Raw genomic sequence first — 19,746 nt, 5'->3', positions numbered from 1 at the left:
CATGGACCTAACTTCTGAAACTGTGAGCAAAAATAAACTTTTCCTCCTCTAAGTTGTTCTTGTTGGATGTTTTGGTCATAGCAACAAAAAGCTGACAAAAACAATGCCCAGAGTATAGCTAGCTCGATAAAGGAAACACTCATCCAGAGGGAGAGAATGAATAGGTAATCATGGTGGCCATTATTGCTACTTCCTGTTGGGAACCATTACAAATTAAAAGTATACTGATATTTTTTTTCACCTATTAGACAACAAAAATCAACAGTTTTAATGAAATTGTGGGTAAGAGTGTGGAGCAAAAGGCATTCACTCATATTTCTGGCAAGAGTATAAATTAGTGCAATTTGGAACACAATTTTGCAACATCAGTATAAATTATAATTGTAAAAGCCTTTTGGCCCAGCATTCCATTTTCTATTTTCAAGAATTTGCCCTAACAAACCTGTCCTGAGTGGTTATTTAAGATGGCAGACACTATGCATGTGGTTTGTTCCAAAGCCTCATGAGTGGACAGGCTTCCTAGGGGCACACTTCCCCAAGTGTATCTCCCTTTGGTCCCCATCTATCATATTTAATCTACCTCCTCTGAGGCAGAGTGAGGAGGCATCTCTGCACAACCCAGATCATGTTAGAAACTTCTCATTTCCAAATGTTCTCAGAGAATTGGTGTGGGGTTTAAAACATCTCCAAGTTTGATGGGAAGGAGTGGGTGGGTGGTGATAGTTCACGCTGCTCAAGCAGAAACACATTTGCTCATGTCAACTTGATCTGAGATTAGGATTTCTTTTGCTTCATTTGCTGTGTTCTCTCACAAAACTCATTGTTCACAAGTGAGCAAAGAGTTGTTTTTGCTTATAACCTTAAAAATGGGGGAGTGTTTCAGAAATGACACAACAAAGTGTAAAGCTGTGAAACAAGAAAGGAAAACTTCAGACAGAATTATGACAATCATCTGAGACTGTGACTGAGAAGTAATAAAAACCACATACATAGAGGGATGTTTTTATTACTTTTTTTCTGTTGTTTCTTGTTGGGTTTCCTGCTTTTAATTTTCCCAACTTAGCCACAGAAAGTGTTTGTATGATGAAAAACAGTGGCTGGATTTCCTGTAAGACTTTCACTGTTCAGAAAATAAGCAAACCAAATCAGATTTTATCATACTTGCACCTCCAGGCATAGTCATTGCCTCCTTTCTCCATAAAATTTTTTAAAAAATTTTACATGTATATCCACACATTTATATATACAAGTATGTGTGTTTAGATATATTAAAATATAAAAGAATATTAATAGCTAGGGATTTTATTTTTTTAATTAATTTTATTTTTTTTACACAAATGGAGAACAACTTTTCATTCCTCTGGTTGTACATGATGTAGAGTTACACCATTCGTGTAATCATACCCCTACATAGGGGTAATAGTGTCTGTGTCATTCTACCATTTTCCCCCTACACACACTCCCCCTTCCTTCCCCTCTCTTTCCTCTCCTTCTCCTCTGCTCAATCCAAAATTCCTCTTTTCTTCTCTTGCCCCCCACCCATTATGAATCAGCATATCAAAGAAAACATCTGGCCTTTGTTTTTTTGGGACTGGCTTACTTCCCTTAGCCTGATACTCTCCAATTCCATCCACTTACCCGTAAATGCCATAATTTCATCCTTCTTTAAGGCTGAGTAGTATTCCATTGTGTATATATACCACAGTTTCTCTATTCATTCATCTATTTAAGGGCATCTAGGCTGTTTCCACAGTTTAGCTACCGTGAATTAGACTGCTATAAACATTGAGGTGGCTGCATCACTGTAGCGTTTTGATTTTAAGTCCTTTGGGTATAGACTAAGGAGTGGGATAGCTGGGTCAAATGGTGATTCCATTCCAAGTTTTCTAAGGTATCTCCATATTGCTTTCTAAAGTGGTTGTACCGTTTTGCAATCCCACCAGTAATGAATGAATCAGTGTACTTTTCCCCCCACAACCTTGCCAGTACTTATTGTTGCTTGATTTTTTTTTTAAAGAGAGAGTGAGAGAGGAGAGAGAGAGAGAGAGAGAGAGAGAGAGAGAGAGAGAGAGAGAGAATTTTTAATATTTATTTTTTAGTTCTCGGCGGACACAACATCTTTGTTGGTATGTGGTGCTGAGGATCGAACCCGGGCCGCACGCATGCCAGGCGAGCGCGCTACCGCTTGAGCCACATCCCCAGCCCAGTTGCTTGATTTTTTGATAATTGCCATTCTGACTAGAGTAAGATGAAATCTTAGAGTAGTTTTAATTTGCATTTCTCTAACTGCTAGAGATGTTGAACATTTTTTAAAAAATTTGTTGATCAATTGTATATTTTCTGTGAAGTGTCTGCTCATTTCCTTAGCCCATTTATTAATTGGGTTATTGTTTTTTTGTTAAGTTTTTTGAGTTCTTTACATATCCTGGAGATTAGTGCTTTATGTGATGTGTGTGTGGTAAAAATTTGCTCCCATTCTGTAGGTTCTGTCTTCACTTCATTAATTGTTTTTCTTGCTGAGGAGAAGCTTTTTAGTTTGAATCCATCCCATTTATTGATTCTTGATTTTACTGCTTGCATAGCTAGGGATTTTATAGGCTATAGGTCAATGTCTTCGTTTCACAGATTAGAAAAATGGAGGCTTAAGGAAGTAAAATGAGAAATGAAATTACCCAATTGGAATTCAAACTTAGATCTTCTAGCTCCACATTGAGAGCCTTTTTACTTGGAAGGCACTGCCAATAGGCTTGTGAAGTCCTGCTCCTTTTAAGGAGGGGTTTTCCGAAGGCAGATGCAGTACTATGGTTCTTTTTCTTTTTCATATTATTTGTTCTATTTATATGGAGAGTAGAGTGTATTTTTGACATGTTGTATATACTTGGAGCATAAACGATTGTAATTAGGGTCCCATTCTTGAGGTTGTACATGATGTGGAGTTTAGTATCATGGTTGTCGATGGCTACAGAAAAGCCCTTGAAATTGTACTCCTTTGCAGGCACATGGGAACCAAATGGTATAGCAGTTACTATATGGATAGCCAATTTTTCATCCTTTTACTGAAAATCTACACAGGTTAGACAGTGTTAGATTCTGTGAGGAATGTCAGATAGATAAAATTAATGGAATGCAAGAGAATATTTACAATAAGATCCCAAAAGGGGAGAGAGAGGAGTGAGTGAACTTCAAATAGTCACCAAAGTGTTCACTCATTCCTAAGTGATAGAATTAAAGCCTACTCTCTCCCATTTCCTTTTTTTTGGGGGGGTGTGGGGGGTAATCTCAAATTTCTATATTCCTCATAATAAGAATTTATTGCTTTTAGAATTTAAAAAATGTATTTGTATGTAAAAAAATTAACTAAGACATGCTGCTCTTGTTTGGATGTGTGTGTGTGTGTGTGTGTGTGTGTGTGTGTGTGTGTGTATCCCTCCAGAATTCACACGTTGGAACTTATCCCTAAAAGAAGTGGTTTTAAGAGGTGGGACCACTAGTTGGTGATTGGGCCATGAGGGCTCTGCCTTCACAAGTGGTATTTACAGCCTGAGAAAAGGTTTGAGGGAGACAGTTTATCCCTTTCTGCTCTTCTGCCAGATTAACATATTTTTCAAACTTAGAAAGTGTAAAAGGTTAATTTAGGGGACATTAGATAGAAGGTCAGCTGTGTGTTAAATCACATAAAAGTATTTTAGTTTAGTGGGGAAACTGTTCATTTTTCACAAGGGCAAATAATTCAAAGTACTTGAAACAATAAAAAATTAAAAACATACTTTATGCTACCTTTTCCCCTAACTTTGGCACTGTAGTGTCATTATAAATATTGTACATACAGCAAAAGTCTTAATTTAAAATAATCAGAACTAGTGTACGTTTCACTGTCCTTAGTTCATATAAATCACAGACTGGTGCTCCTTTGTCTTCCCCTGTCTCTCCATTTTATGACTGTAGCAGAGGCTGGCAAGCAGATATAAGTGCAGAGGTACAGAAGCTGCGATATCACCTCCAGCATCACATGAAAGAAAAGAGCTAGTGTGGCACAATGGTGCATACCTGTAATCCCAGCTACTTTGGAGGCTGAAGCAGCAGGATTGCAAGTTCGAGGCCAACATTAGCAATTTCGAAAGACCCTGTTTCAAAATAAAAAGTAAAAAGAGCTGGGGCTGTGGTTCAGTGGGTAAAGCATCCCTGGGTTCAAACCCCAGTACTGTGGGAAAAGAAAGAAAAGAAGGGAGAAAGGAAGGAAGGAAGGAAGGAAGGAAGGAAGGAAGGAAGGAAGGAAGGAAGGAAGGAAGGAAGGGAAAAGATCTAGTTTGGACTTTCCATCATCCATCAATTTACTGAACCTACTCAATACAGACTGGTTAGATGTGGTGGGGAATAAAAGATTATTAATAAAGTTAATGATATACAAAGATGTAAATAAATGGCCATTTATTTTTCTCTTTAGTTTCTCTGCTTAGTGTTAGTTTCTGCTTTTGTCTCTGAAAGTTCTAATTTATTTACCTCAAATGTTTACAAAGTGCTTAGATAAGATGAAACAACCAGATTGGCAAACCACCTTTCTCTTTCTTTTCCTATCAGCAAAATGGGGTAAGAAAACTTCCTCTCACCTTTTCTGCACAACAGACTTAATTCTACTATAATCAAAGTAACAATCTGACTTTTAAAAGTCCCTGCTAGTTCAGATAACCTTGGACATCATTTGAACCACTGCACTGGCCTGAAGCCATGTCCATATTTCTTGGTTGCCTGATTCAACAAATCCCATTTGGGATTTAAGCTTGTTTGAACTGGATTTTCTGATAGTATGTGTATGAGTCAGGATCCTGGCAGTACACAAATGGCACACTTAAATGAGTTACTTGAGGAGATAGTGCAGGATCATTGACACAGGTATGGAGAGGATTAAAGGAAATCAACAAGAACTAGAAATAGCCAGGAAGCCTTCTCATTCCTACACCTGAAAGGACTGGCAGAGGAACCACTTTCCCAGAATCCAGGGTTTGGGGAAAAGGTGGCCTGATATAAACTGTAGCCTGCATGGAGAAGGTGGTGTTAGACCAGGACACAAGAAAAGACCACTGACTCCAATTAAAATCAAATTAAAGCAAGCTTATTATTTCGACTGGCCGGGCTGCCTCTCCCAACAAAAACCGTGGGAACAAGACAGCCTTGCATCTTTCTTGCAGCCCAGCTTTATAGCCCAGAAAGTTACACAAAGGGGGGTTACAGATAACAAAACTCTGAGGAGCATAACACAAAGGCTAGTTTACATTTTTGCTGGCCCCGACATCAGAATTTATGAAGGTCATTAGAGCCTCAGAGAGGGTCGTTATCTGGCCAGGGAAGGCGAAGATTGATGAGGCATCACTAAAGTTTCAGAGAGGGCTGCTATCTGGTCAGAGAGAGCCAGGCATGGGTGAGTTCAAGGCATGGGCAGGCATTCCAAGCTAGTACAGAATTTGCAGTAATTTATAGTAAAACCAAAATAATCTTTTCATGGCTTTGTGGTGAGATGGCTCCCAATTTTAAGAGAAAATCAGGCTGGGTCTACCAGTGGCCGGGGAAAGCAGAGAGGCAACCAAAGAATAAATACTCTGACTTCTCTTCTACTCCTTGAACTCCTCTTGTTGGTTCCCACTGGATGGATTTGAGTTGCCACAGTCTGGCTGGGCACAAATCATGAGCCACTGAAGCAGGAACAAACTTTATTTCTGAACTCTACCAGCACACTCCACACACGCTCCTGGGAAATCTGCCGACCGCCACGCAGCTCCTCTAGGAATCAGCAACCAGAAATATCTCCTCCGGAAATCCCTCCTCCTGCACTTCCCCAACCAATGGGAACTCTCCGGGAATCCCCGGGAATCCCCACGAGAACTCCAAAGTAGTGGCTGAGGTGGATAGTAATGCCTCGCCTGTCAACCAATACTGTTGGCAAAATGCCAGGGGCCATTCCGACACGGCTGTGGCTCTCAGCACTGAGTGAAAGAAAAAAGGCCATTTGATGCAGTCTATTGAAGTCAACCTCTTGAGCACTGAGAATGAAGGAGAGGCTGGAGAGAGGATCTGGAAGGGCCATGGAGAACATGCATTGTCCTGTGACCCTAACAGTGTTTTACAAAGGACCTTGGGGTAACTAGATAACTAGATAACCATTCATAAATTATTACCATGATCATCACAACATATGATTATCTTAAATTATTTGAGTGATCAAATAGAGGAAAGGTTTATTTTGGCTCATAGTTTCATTTGTTTAGCATTTGTTTTGGATGCTTTGAAACAGTGCAAGAAATTTAGGAGTCATAATAATTGCCCTCAAGGGGCAAACAGTCAAAAGAGTGAGATGAGATATTACAAATTAAATACAAAGTTATGGGGCTAAAAATTGTTTCAAAAATTCCTGTCTTTGGGGATGGCCTGATAAGTATATCCAGCCTTATTGGCCACAGCAATTGGGCACAAGATCCAAAAGAACCAATGAGACAGAGTGACTGCCAGGACTTTGAGGTCAGCAAAGAGACATGTATTCTTCTTTTCAACTTTGTGGTTTGAGAATGTTAGGTCTGGACTTCAAGAACCATTTTACTACCTTGAGAGAGGAGCCTTGGACTGCCTAGAAATCACTTCTAGGGATGCTGAAGATGAAATCAAGGAACAGGTCACAGAGAAAAACTGGATCCTTGGTGATCATTGAACCACTAGATTCAGCTTTGCCTGAAGCCAGACATCTAGAATTTTTTAGTTACTAAATACGATGCTTCCTTTATAGTTTTGAAAATTTTTTTTGGTTATTTTTGCATTGTAGAACATTCTAACTGATACACTACCGTGAAACAAGATGATTGTGTTAGTCAGCCTTTTGTTGCTGTGACCAGTCTAACAAGAAAAACTTCAAAGAGGAAAGGTTTATTTTGGCTCAAAGTTTCAGAGGATTCAGCCCATGGTTGGCTGGCCCCAAGGCAGAAACATCACGGTGGAAGGGCCTGGAGGAAGAAAGCTGTCAGTTCACAGCAGCAGGCAGCAGGGAAGCCGAGAAGGGGCCAGAGAGAAGGTAAAATCTTCTAAGGCACACCCTCAGTGACCTACTTTTTCCAATGAGGCCCCACCTCCCAATGGTCCATTTAGCCATCAATGGATGATTCAGCTATCATGAGAGGATTAATCCACTCATGAGGTCAGAACCCTCATGATCAAATCATTGCCTAAGTCCCATCTCTGAACCTTACTGCATTTGGAACCATGCTTTCAACACATGAGCTTTATGGGAGATCTAAACCATAATAATAACTGAACAAACTATCATCAGCCCTCTGTATCCACTGGTTCTGCATCAGAGGATTCAACCAACTATGGATTGAAAATATTCACAAAAAGTTGCATCTACACTGAACAGACTTTTTCTCAACATTATTCCCTAGATAATGTAGTATAACAACAATTTACATAGCACTTACATTGTATTAGACATTACAAGCAATCTAGAGACGACTTAAAGTATCTAGGAGGATGTGTGTGAGTTATATGTAAAGACTATCCATTTGACCCAAGGGACTTGAGCATCTGTGAGTTTTGGTATAATCAAGGATCCCAATAGATAGCAAGAACAAACGTATTGTTTGTTTGTTTTTTAAATATTTTTTAGTTGTAGACAGACACAATACCTTTATTTTGTTTATTTTTATGTGGTGCTAAGGATGGAATCCAGTGCCTCACATGTGCTAGGTAAGCCCTCTACCACTGAGCCATAAACCCTGGCCCACTGTTTGAAATTTTATAAGAATTATTACATTTCATAGTTTCTACCCAGACTCAGTCACCTTTTTCATATACAAATACCTGTGCTTCCAAAAGGTTCTTATTCTTCTCCTTTATCCAAATTAAAAAAAATCCTAATTTATGATTTTAAAAATTTCAGTTCTATTAACTAACATTTCATTAAAAATAATCCAATTAGGCCAGCCGCTGTAATCCCAGCGGCTCAAAAAGCTGAAGCAGGAGGATTGCCAAGTTCAAAGCCAGCCTCAGCAACTTAGTGGGGCCCTAGGCAATTAAGTGAGAACCTGTCTCAAAATAAAAAAATAAAAAGGGCTGGAGATGTGGCTCAGTGGTTAAGGTTAAGTGCCCCTGGGTTCAATTCCTAGTACAAAAAAAAAGTTCAATTAGACCATTCACTTTAGAGAGTTCTCAGGACTGAGGATGTAGTACAGTGGGTAGAAACACTTACCTAGTATGTAGGAGCCCTGGGTTCAAAACCTAGCGCTACAGAAAAGGAAAAAAAAAAAGAGGTAATATCTTTATATAGGAAGTAGTGCTTAGAATACTTATTGTAGATGTCATTTTGCCTAAAGAATTGGTGGGTATAGACAAAGCCTAGTAAATAAAGATTTGCTATGCCCACAGCATAAGGACAGTTATCATGCCTGGAGTAGATTTCTTTTCCATATGTTTCCAAATACTAAACATGTTGCTGTTTTGTCCTGTTTAGAACTTTACTTTGGAGTTGCTGATATCCCTTGTGTCTGCACAACCTATATAATCTGTCGTCGTCGGCTGGTTCATTCTGTTCCCTGTGCTGTGAATCTTCATTTATTTATTTTCTTGCTCATTTAAATGAGTGGTTTTAATGACAAATATTTGGTACTAATGCAAAAGACACACACACCCAACTCCATCACTTAGGGAAAGCTGAGTATTAAAGCATTCTGAACCAAAAGTTAGACTGTGACAGTAATTTCAATGCCATGTAACAATTAACTTCCTGATCATCATCTCCCTCATAAGAAAAAAAAAAGACTACCATGGATAAAAGTTCTTCTGAAGGAAACAATTTCTATTTATTTGATGTTTGGGGACCTATATATGGATGTGTCTGAAAAGTAAATGCTTCTATGTAGAGGACTGCAAACATCAGAGAACTGCTCTGAAGTATTATTTATCAAATTGTACAAGTGCTTTCTGTAAACACTTGTAATCTCTGTTTTGCAGGTGAAGGAAAACTGCAGGGAGTTTTATTATCAAAGCAAAACACAGCTCTGCATTTGAAATAACTCCAGCAAATACTGTGCTTCCTGTACAGAACTTGTTGGATTACTCACATAAATGTCAAAGAATAGGTCAACTGTGTAGCAAAGCATCAGCCTGGCCCATATAGGAAGACAGAAATTTCTTATAGTTTCCACATTTTGCAGTCTTCAGAGAGCACCCGAATGACTTCTAATCTAAAGTCCAAAGCACTGGTGGTGCCATCTGGTTATAGGACTAAACTCTGCCTTGGGGAGACTGTGCAACGTGTAGAACTTAAGTTTATTAAACAGCTTTACAATAGTGAATATAAACTCATAAATGCTTAAAACAGAATTTGAGAAGCAAGGTAAGTCAGACAGAAGCAGCAGGATGGATTGTAGATCCAAGAGAAAACTTACTTCATTGCCATTCTATAAGTATAGTTCATAGATTGTGCATCCTGGTGTGTGTCTGAAGAGGCCAGTGCCTTTGATAAAAGGGAGATATTAGAATCCTATACCCTGGGAGTCATTTGAATAATCCCCCCCCCCCATCTTGGGACACTGAGTGTAAGAATGGTTGAGATGTTCACTGTAAGAAACTTCAACAGTTTGGGAGAAATAACAGATGTCTTACTGTTTCAGAAGTACTCAGGAAGTGACACACTCTGCATTTAGAATGTGGAGGCTTAAGGACTTTGAAGTTAAGAAGCAGGAAGAAGAACCAAGCACTATTTGATGTCGTCTTTTAAGCACAGGGAGTAATATCCCTCCAGAGTGAGATCAGTGAGACTTCCCAGAATCTCATTGGCCAAAACTCCGGTAATGAGTTTGCTTGTTTGGGAAAGGTAGAGTTCCAGAGAAGTCTGGGACCTTAATTTAGGACATCTGCAAGATGGGTTCCCCAGGAGGATATAGCTGAAAAAGGGAAGGGGCCAGGAGCTGCAGATTGCCAATGATCTGCCATTTATTCAAGGTGAGGGGTGACTATAAAAGGTGAATCCAAACCACAGACTCTAATCCACAGGTTGTACAGTCAAAAATCTCTCCCTTTTCCTATGAGACAAGATAGATGGTGTAGTTCAAAACGGACACTATGGGTGGGGTGGGGGGGGTGAGTCAATCTCATTGTTTGTTTTGGTAGTTATAATCAGTATAAAAGAGAGGTCGTTGAGTGGTAGGTAACAATTTCTCTAGCTCTCTTGTTGCCACAGATGGTAGAAGCTAAAAAGTAGGCAAGTGTAACATCTTCTTTGCATTCCTTCCTCTTGGGTCTCTTTTCTCTTTCTTTGTTGTGATGTTGGGGATTGAACTCAGAGCTTCAGGAATGCTAGACAAGTACTAGGTCACTGAGCCATATCCCCTGACCCCTTTCTTCTTGACAGCTCTCTCTCCAGATTACTTCTGGTAGGGCTATAGATGGGTTCAGGGGCATTAGCTCTGAGGAGAGAAATTTTCCAGGTAGCTTTTGCTTTAAGTAGAATTGTATTATACATCTCAGTTTGCTTGTTGGCCCCTTTCCCCTGACAAAGATGCATGCACTCTTTGTGGCCCTCAGCTCCCAATATCGCTCATCAGGTTCTCAGCAAAGAGCAGATTCTCTAAGCAAGTGGGATCCCTGAGTGGTTATGAGGATCCAGGCTTCCAGTACGGGTTGTTGATCCCCAGGAGGAAGACACAATTTCTTTATTTTTGTGCTTCCCAAAGCATGCTCTTAGGGAGACAGGAAGATATACAATGAAGAAGTAGGGCTTTTAGTTTCTCATTATGACTGGCTTATCACCTTTCTTATCCTTTCTGAAGTGAAATAGGCTATTTATCTCTATAGGAGTGCAACTATGGGGGAAAATGTGTAGAAACCTATTTCCAAAAAGAAGCACAGAAGAGCACTAGAAATTGCTAAATACATTTCACTATTTATCAGAGAACTAAGAATTTGAGAGGGGACTGACATGGAATGGACTAATAAAAGATTTGAGCATTATCTAATACCCTTTTCCCTCAAACTTGGCTTAGCTAAACATACATAGACACACAGAGGAATAGTTCTGTTTACAAAAGATGGTCTAATTATGTATCTGCTAGACCACAAATTTGATGAAGGTAGAATCTACATTATTTGCCCTTGATCCCTAGCCTGTAGCACCTAGCCTGGTACATATGTTTTTGGTAAGAAATTATTCAGTGAATGTATTGTTGAACAGCAATACTGAAGAACTAATGGTTTCTAATTATTTCTGAGAATCTGTAGATTACTGAAAAAAGAGACCTGATATAATGCATGCATTGAAAGAGAGGATTAGCCTAGGCACCACAAAATGATTGGCTTAGTTTTATTTTTTAAATATATACATATTTAGTTGTAGATGGACACAATATCTTTATTTCATTTGTTTATTTTTATGTGGTGCCAAGGAACGAACCTAGTGCTTCATGCATGCTAGGCAAACGCTCTACCACTGAGCCATAACCCCAGCCCTTGGCTTAGTTTTAGTAACTATTTTTTTAAGTGTTTGGAACCAAAGCTAGTATAAAAATTATTAGCATAAATGAAGTTTCCAAAAGATGTTTTGAAAAATAATTATAAATTTAAAAAATTATTTTTTGTCTCCCTGCTCCACCCCTCCCCCACCCAAGGACTAAGGGTTAACCTATACTGAGAAGATAGTTTTGGGTTTTTTTTTCCTTTTCTTCCCTTAAAGTAATAAGGTGCTTAAGGTCCTTGCTTTTGTTTTGTTTGATGAGAATAATTTCCTAGCATTAATCAAATGATCATTTGATTAAATTCAACAATAGATTAGTAAACTTAAAAAAAATTCCAGTTAGCAAAATAAGAATCACCTACTAGGAAGTGAGTCCAAGAGGGAGGTAAAATATATGAGAATAGTAGTTTTTATAAAATATGTGCACAGCTTAAAAGCATTTAGAGTTTTTTTAAAAATGGCACCAATAATGTTCAAGTGATCTATTCCCTTTACTGGGATACAATGCAAAATGGATCAAAGACCTAGAAACTGAAACAGAAACACTGCAACTGCTAGAAGAAAATGTAGGCCCAACATTTCAACATATTGGCTTCCTTAACAACTGACTTCCTGAAGTGCAAGAAGTAAAATAAAAAATAAGTGGGATGGCATCAAATTAAAAGGTTTTTTCACAGCAAAGGAGTCAATTAAGAGTATGAAAAAAGAGCCAACAGAATGGGAGAAAATTTTTGCCACCTGCTCCTCAAATAGGGCATTAATATCCAGGATATATAAAAAAAACTTAACACCAAAAGACCAAAACCAAAAACAAATAAACAACAACAAAAAGAACAAATCCAATTAATAAATGGGTAAAAGAACTAAACAGACAAAAGAAAGAAACATAAATGGTCAACAAAAATATGAAAAGATGTCCAACTTTTCTAGCAATTAGAGAAATACAAATTAAAACTACATTAAGATTACATCTCACTCCAGTCAGAATGACAATTATCAAGAATAAAAGTAACAATAAATGTTGATGAGGATGTGGGGGAAAAAGGTACACTCATACATTGTTGGTGGCACTGCAAATTGGTACAACCACTCTGGAAAGCAGTATGGAGATTCCTCAAAAAACTAGGAATGGAACTATCATATAATGCAGCTATCCCAAAGGATTTTAAATCAGCACACTACAGTAATGTAGCCACATCAATGTTTATAGCAGCACAATTCACAGTAGCCAAACTATAGAGCCAAACTAGAAGCCCTACAACAGATGAATGGATAAAGAAAATGTGGTATATATACACAATGGAATATTACTTGACCATAAAGCCGAATGAAATTATGGCATTTGCCAGTAAATAGATGGAACTGGAAATTATTTGTTTCTTAATGTTTTTAGGCTGTGCACATATTTTATAAAAACTACTATTCTAATATATTTCACCTCCCTCTTGACTCACTCCCTAATAGGTAATTTTATTTTGCCAACTGAAAAATTTTTTAAAGTTTACTAATCTTATTGTTGAATTAAATTAAATGATTATTTGTTTCCTAATTCTAGGAAATTATTCTCATCAAACAAAACAAACATGATAATGCTTAATGAAATAAGCCAGTCCCCAAAAGTAAAAAATGAATGTTTTCTCTAATATGCAGAAGCTAATCCAAAATAAGGGGCTGGTGCTGAATTTTAAAAAAGAATAGAAGAAAGATCAGTGGAGTAGACAAAAGGGAATAAAGGGGAGAAGAGATGGGATGGGGAAAGGCAAGGGAATGAATCTGACCTAACTTTCCTGTGGACATATATGAATATACCACAGTGGATATTACCATCATGTACATCCATGAGACACTAACTAAAAACAAAACAAAAAAACAAAACAAAACTAAGTAGCAGAAAGATTAGTAGAGGGAAGGGAATGGGGGAGGGGAGGGAAAGAGAAAGTACTGAAGACTGAATTAGAACAAATTGTATTCCATACTTTTATAATTATGTCAAAATTAGTCCCATTGTCATGTATAACTAAGAATAATCAATAAAAATTATCTTAAAATAAAATAAAATATTCTATTTTAAAAAATTGGTGTCACACATATTCTATATAACTATTTATTTATTTATTTTTGTGGAATTTCACCCAGGGTCTTGCACATGCTATGGAAGTGCTTTCTTGCTGAGCTGTATACCCAGTCCAATAACTTTGTAATAAATAAACTTTACAGAAATTATATTATGGAAATTTTCAAATATACATAGAATAGGGTGAAATAAAGTGAAAAGTATAGGGAAACTAATGTACTCAAGATTCAGCATTAAAAAATATCAAACTCATGACTAAACTTGTTTCACCCACGTTCACATTGACTTGCCTATACCCCCTCTCAATTGAGCAAATCAGCGTCCTGGTATGGTTGGAAGAGACACTCTTTCTTGGGCCTCTTTTGTTCCTGCATATCTTGCTGGATGAGCCAAGAGTGCAAAGCCCAGCTGTTCTTTTACCAGGGAAATTTCTCAAGGTTGGTTTTTGTATTTGGTAACCTTAAGAGATGAGACATGTTTTCCCCTCCTTGCATACCCACGCTAGCTCCAGGACAAAAAAGCAAGCTCACTGCTTGCTATAAAATTGGTGGTTATCCAAGTTCAGTGTTCCTCAGCTGTGAAGCAAATTCACTACGTGTGCAGGCATCCTCTGGGACCACCTGTGCTTCTATGGTACCTGAGGGCAAGGGGGAGCAACACAAATATGCTGATGGTTGTGCTGCTTAATACACGATTGGTAAAAATAAGTCCTATGTGTCTTCTCTAAATGTCTCATGTATTCTGCCTATCTCCATAAAATAATGACAGGCTAATTTATTAGGTTGTAGGCAGGATCAAATAAAACCCCAGATAAAACTTATATCATTTTATCTGTTCATATTTCAGTATATGAAATATACTTAAAAAATAAGAAGTCTACTTAAAAACATTACAGTAGTATTATCACATATTTTAAAATAACAATAATTCTTTACTATCATTGGATATTCCTAATGTGCTCAAATTTTTTCCAAATTTTTTATTATTTTCTTATGATGTATTTAAATAAGGACCTAAATAATTTTTATAGTCATATTAAGTGACTTGACTTACACTTTTTTACAGTAGTAAAATACATATTACACAAAATTTATAATTACAACCATTTCTAAGTATATAACAGTGGTATAAATTGTATTTACAATGTTTGCAACCAACACCACTGTTTTCCAAATTTTTACATCTGAATGATTTGAATCTTAAAAATTTTTTGTTTCTGTTTGTTTAGTTTTGAAATGGGACTCTAGGTTGGTGGCTTCGAATCCCTGAACTCAAGTGACTCTCCTGCCTCAGGCTCTTGAGTGGCTGAGACAACAGGCATGTGCCACTGTACCTGACTAAGAATCATAAAAAATGTGTTTTCTCTGTTTTTACTTGCAATTTATTCATTGCAGGAGATAGGATCATTTTTACTACGTGGTTCCCCTCAATTTGTGTGTGTGTGTGTGTGTGTGTGTGTGTGTGTGTGTGGTACTGGGGATTTAACCCAGATATGCCCTACAAATAAGTTACATTTCTAGCCCTTTTTATTTTTCATTTGTGACAGAGTCGCACTAAGTTGCCCAGTCTGTCCTTGAACTTGAAATTTCCTTCTGCCTCAGCCTCTTGAGTTGCTGTAATTACAGGTGTGCGCCACTGTTGCCCAGCTCCCACAATCTTGATTTTGTTATTTTTACAACTGTGGTAATGTTTAATAATAATTAATACTTTCTTCTGTATCCTGTATTTCCTATAAATTATTTTTGGGGTCAAATTAGATTGGGCTCAAAAAAAATTTTTTTAAAAGACTACTTCACATTGGAGTTTTGTGGACTTCCATCAGGAGGGACATAATATCCAGTTGTTTATCTTTGAAGTATTTATGATCATTGCCTAAGTCTTTTATGTTTTAGGGACACAATAGGAGAATATTTAAATTCTAATACTTCCTTTTAGTAGTTTTAACACTTCCATTAGGGAAAGAGTTGCATAGCACTCTATTGTGTGAATGTTCTGTCAGTCTAGATAGATTATTTCCTGTCACAATACTTTATTTTTCAAATGATTTTATTGTAACTAGTTTTTAACCAAAAGAAAGGGTTTTTGAAAAATGTATATTCCACTTTATTTTCATAGAGTAATGTTTAAGACTGAAGTAACATTTGAGGAAAAGTTAAAAATTATTTCAATATGATAACATAAGGATAAATTTCACTCTCCAAAATCATCTGTATTGCCAAAGTGTCCCTTTTGTTAAAAGGTACCTAGTAGTCTTTTTTTTTTTTTTTTTTTTTTGTATTGGGGATTGAACTCAGAAGCACTCAACCACTGAGCCACCTCCCAAGTCCTATTTTGTATTTTATTTAGAGACAGGGTCTCCCTGAGTTGCATAGTACCTTGCTTTTTGCAAGACTAGCTTTGAACTTAATGATACTCTAGTTTCAGTCTCCCAAGCTGCCTGGATTATGGGCATGTGCCTGGCACCTGGGAGTCTTTAACATGGAAAGAAAGCAGTACTGATATTGCTAGGGGACAGACAGATGTGAATGGTGGGGACATGAGGTTAAGAGAATAATTCTATAAAATGGGCCCTCTGTGATGACTCCCACATGCTTTCTTTTCCAAGAGCAATTTACCTGCAGCACTGCCTGGTTTAAGTAGCAAGCTATGTTATATTCCTCAGCAAACTACTTTTTATCTGCAGGAGAAATGCAGGCCTGAAGTAATGTATGTAAGAGGAACCCAAGTTATTTTGAGGGGGAGACTTTTGTGACCCTCTTCATAGATCAGATCCCCAAACTCAGGGAGATAAGGATAATTCCTCCTAACCATACAATTTGTGAGAATTTATGGTTAAGAATCTAATTAGAACCCATCAGCATGAGCCAAGGTGACACAGAGTTCTCATGGCAGTGGGAACTTGAAAGTCTGATGTCATCCTGCTGTCACCCAAAAGTCAAGAGGTAGACCTGGTGGGACTCTCTGAAAACTTCTTTGGTATTCCTAATAAAACTGGAGTGTAGAAGAGGCACTCTGTCCCTCTCTTCTCCAAGAGAACCCGCTATTCCTTGAGAGTGTTCCTTTTCTTGTTTCTATCTCTTCAATAAACTCATGATTGTTACTCTGAGTGACATGTCTAAAATCTTTCTGACTTGATTGCGAGAATTGGGGTTTGAAAGGGGGCACAGTCTTCATGCTGCCTCAACTTCCCAAGAGGCCCCTGCTCTGTAACAGTATGAACAAGTAATTTAAGTTTCTTCTTCCAATGAAATGTCCTGAGAGCTTGGGAGAGCCTTCTTAATATATCTTTTCTAGTCCTTTTTTATGCATTGATCTAAAATTAAGCACAGTGCTTTTTTTGGTGATAGTGCATGCCAGGATGACATATCAGAACAGTTCATCAGTGCAAAATTGAGACACATCTGTTCAAATCAATCAGTTACCAACTTGATTGACTAATTTAGCAGGAATGAAAATTTAAAAATCATCATATGGATTGAACCATACAATTCCTTTATCACTACAATATTAAACTTTTCTTTTTATCTCCCACCATAGCATCTGCTAACTTACACCAGGCATTTTGTGAAACTTGTCAATGCTGGAGATTATAACAAGTAAAAGGTCATATGACAAAACAGTTGTTCAGCACACTAAATACTGGATGACTACAAAGAGGGAATGAGAGAGTCAGGTATTTTTCAAGTTTTTTTAAATTTATTTTTTAGTGAACTTCTTCTTAAAATTTTTATTTGTTCTTTTTAGATATACATGACAGTAGAGTATATTTTGACATATTATACATACATGGAGTATAACTTATTCTAATTAGGATCCCATTTTTGATGTGGAGTTTCATTGGTGGTATATTCATATATGAACATAGGAAACTAATGTCTGAATCATTCAACTGTCTTTTCTATTCCCATCCCCTTCCCTTCCCTTCCCTTCATTCCCCTTTGCCTAATCCAGTGAACTTTTATTCTTTCCTGCACAACCCCCTTATCATCTGCATATCACAGAGAACATTCAGCCTTTGGTTTTTGGTATTGGCTTAATTCATATTTAGCATGATACTCTCCAGTTCTATCCATTTACTGGCAAATGCCATATTTAAGTTTACTTTATAGTTGAGTAATACTCCATTGTGTGTCTGTGTGTATCTCACATTTTCGTCATCCATCTAGGTTGGTTCCATACCTTAACTATTGTGAATTGTGCTGCTATAAACATTGATGAGGCTGAGTCACTATAGTTTGCTGATTTTAAATCTTTTGGATATATATGAAGGAGTGGGATAACTGAGTCAAATGGTGGTTCCATTCCAAGTTTTCTGAGGAATCTCCATATTGCTTTTCAGAGTGGTTGCACCAATTGCAGTCTCTCCAACAATGTATGAGTGTACCTTTCCCCCTCATCCTTGCTAACATTTATTGTTGCTTGTATTCTTGATAATTGCCATTCTGACTATAGTGAGACAGCATCTCAATGTAGTTTTAATTTGCATTTCTCTAATTGCTAGAGAAGTTGAACATTTTTTTTATATATATTTGTTGACAATTCATGTATCTTCTTTTGTGAAGTGTCTGTTCAGTTCCTTTGCCCATTTATCGATCATATTATTTGGGTGGTTTTTTTTTTTTTTGGTGTTAAGTTTTTTGAGTTCTTTATATATCCTGGAGATTAAAACTCTATCTGAGTTACAGGTACCAAAGATTTTCCCTCATTCTGTAGGCTCTCTCTTCACATTCTTGATAGTTTCCTTTGCTGTGAAGATGCTTTTTAGTTTGACACCATCCCATTTATTGATTCTTGATTTTACTTCTTGTGCTTTAGGAGTCTTGAGGAATTTGGTTCCTAAGCTGACATGATGGAGAGTTGGTTCTACAATTTCTTTTAGTAGCGGCAGGATCTCTGGTCTAATGTCCAGGTCCTTGATCCACTTTGAGTTGAATTTTGCACAGGATGAGAGATAGGGATTCAATTTCATTCTGCTACATATGGATTTCCAATTTTCCCAGCACCATTTGTTGAAGAAGCTATCTTTTATTTTTAGTAAAATTCCCGACCCTTGTTATTCATCTATACTTATTTAATCATAAGTATCTAACACAAAATAAAATTTTGAAATTTTAGGGGACGGCTTTTTTCCTGTCCCTCAGCAAAGGAACCAAGAGAGTAAACAAGCAATTCACAAGTATCTTTGATGGTATAATATAGTTGTATGTCAGAAAACAAAACAATTACCTTCATTGTAAAAGTGAAGGCAAGCACAATTCAACTAAATCAGCATGGTTGTTGGGGAAAAAGAAAGCCCACCTTCCAAGTCAAAGGGTGAGGTAGGTAGCATGCTTTTTGTGTTATGAAATGTAACGTGTTTGTTTTGGTCCTCCATTGCCATGCGACAGATTACAATTAGTGGCTGAAGATGACACACATTCTTCATCTCAGTCTCAGTAGCTCAGGAATCTGGGTGTGGCTTAGCTGGGAGCCTCTGGCTCTGGGCCTCTCAGGAGCTGCTGTCAAGCTGTAGGCTGGAGCTAGAGCACCTTCACTACCTGAACAGTATGTGGCCATTGGCAAGTTTCAGAAGATCCTTTGCCAAGTTTGACCACATAGGGCTTTCCACTGGGGGCTGTCTGGAGACATGGAAGTTGGTTGCCCCAAGAGTGTGATTCAAAGAGAGTTCCAGAGAGTACTGAGGCCACAGAAGTGACCTGCATCACACTTTCTGTATTCTGTTGATGAGAAAAAATCAGTCAGTCCAGCCCACCCGCAAGAGGAGTAAATCACCGGGAAGAGAGATTGCTGGGGCCTAATTTAGACGCTGCCTGCAACAGTCTGTTATTTTAAATGTAATTTTTTGTTGTTTTTTGCTATACTGGGGACCAAACCCAGGGACTCTCTCATGCTAGGCAAGAGTTCTACACACTGAGCTATATTCCCAGCCTTTAAATGTAAGTTTTTAAAATAGAAAATACATTCTCATGGTTAATATTTCAAAATGTTCAAGAGGATACAGAGGAAGAAGTTTTTCTCACACCCCTATCTTCCAGTCCCCTCCTTGAGCAAATTGTTATCATTTTCCTGTGTAACCTTTCTGAGACCTTCTGCCAAACCCGATGTTGGGAGAGAGAAACTCCACAGATAGGAGCAGAAAGCCGCTTTAATCTTCCCCTCTCTCTTGCCAGTTTAAACCTGCTTT

This window comes from Spermophilus citellus, assembly GCF_964194105.1.
Source record: "Spermophilus citellus genome assembly, chromosome: 7".
Lineage (NCBI taxonomy): Eukaryota > Metazoa > Chordata > Mammalia > Rodentia > Sciuridae > Spermophilus > Spermophilus citellus.
This window is presented reverse-complemented; position numbering follows the sequence as displayed.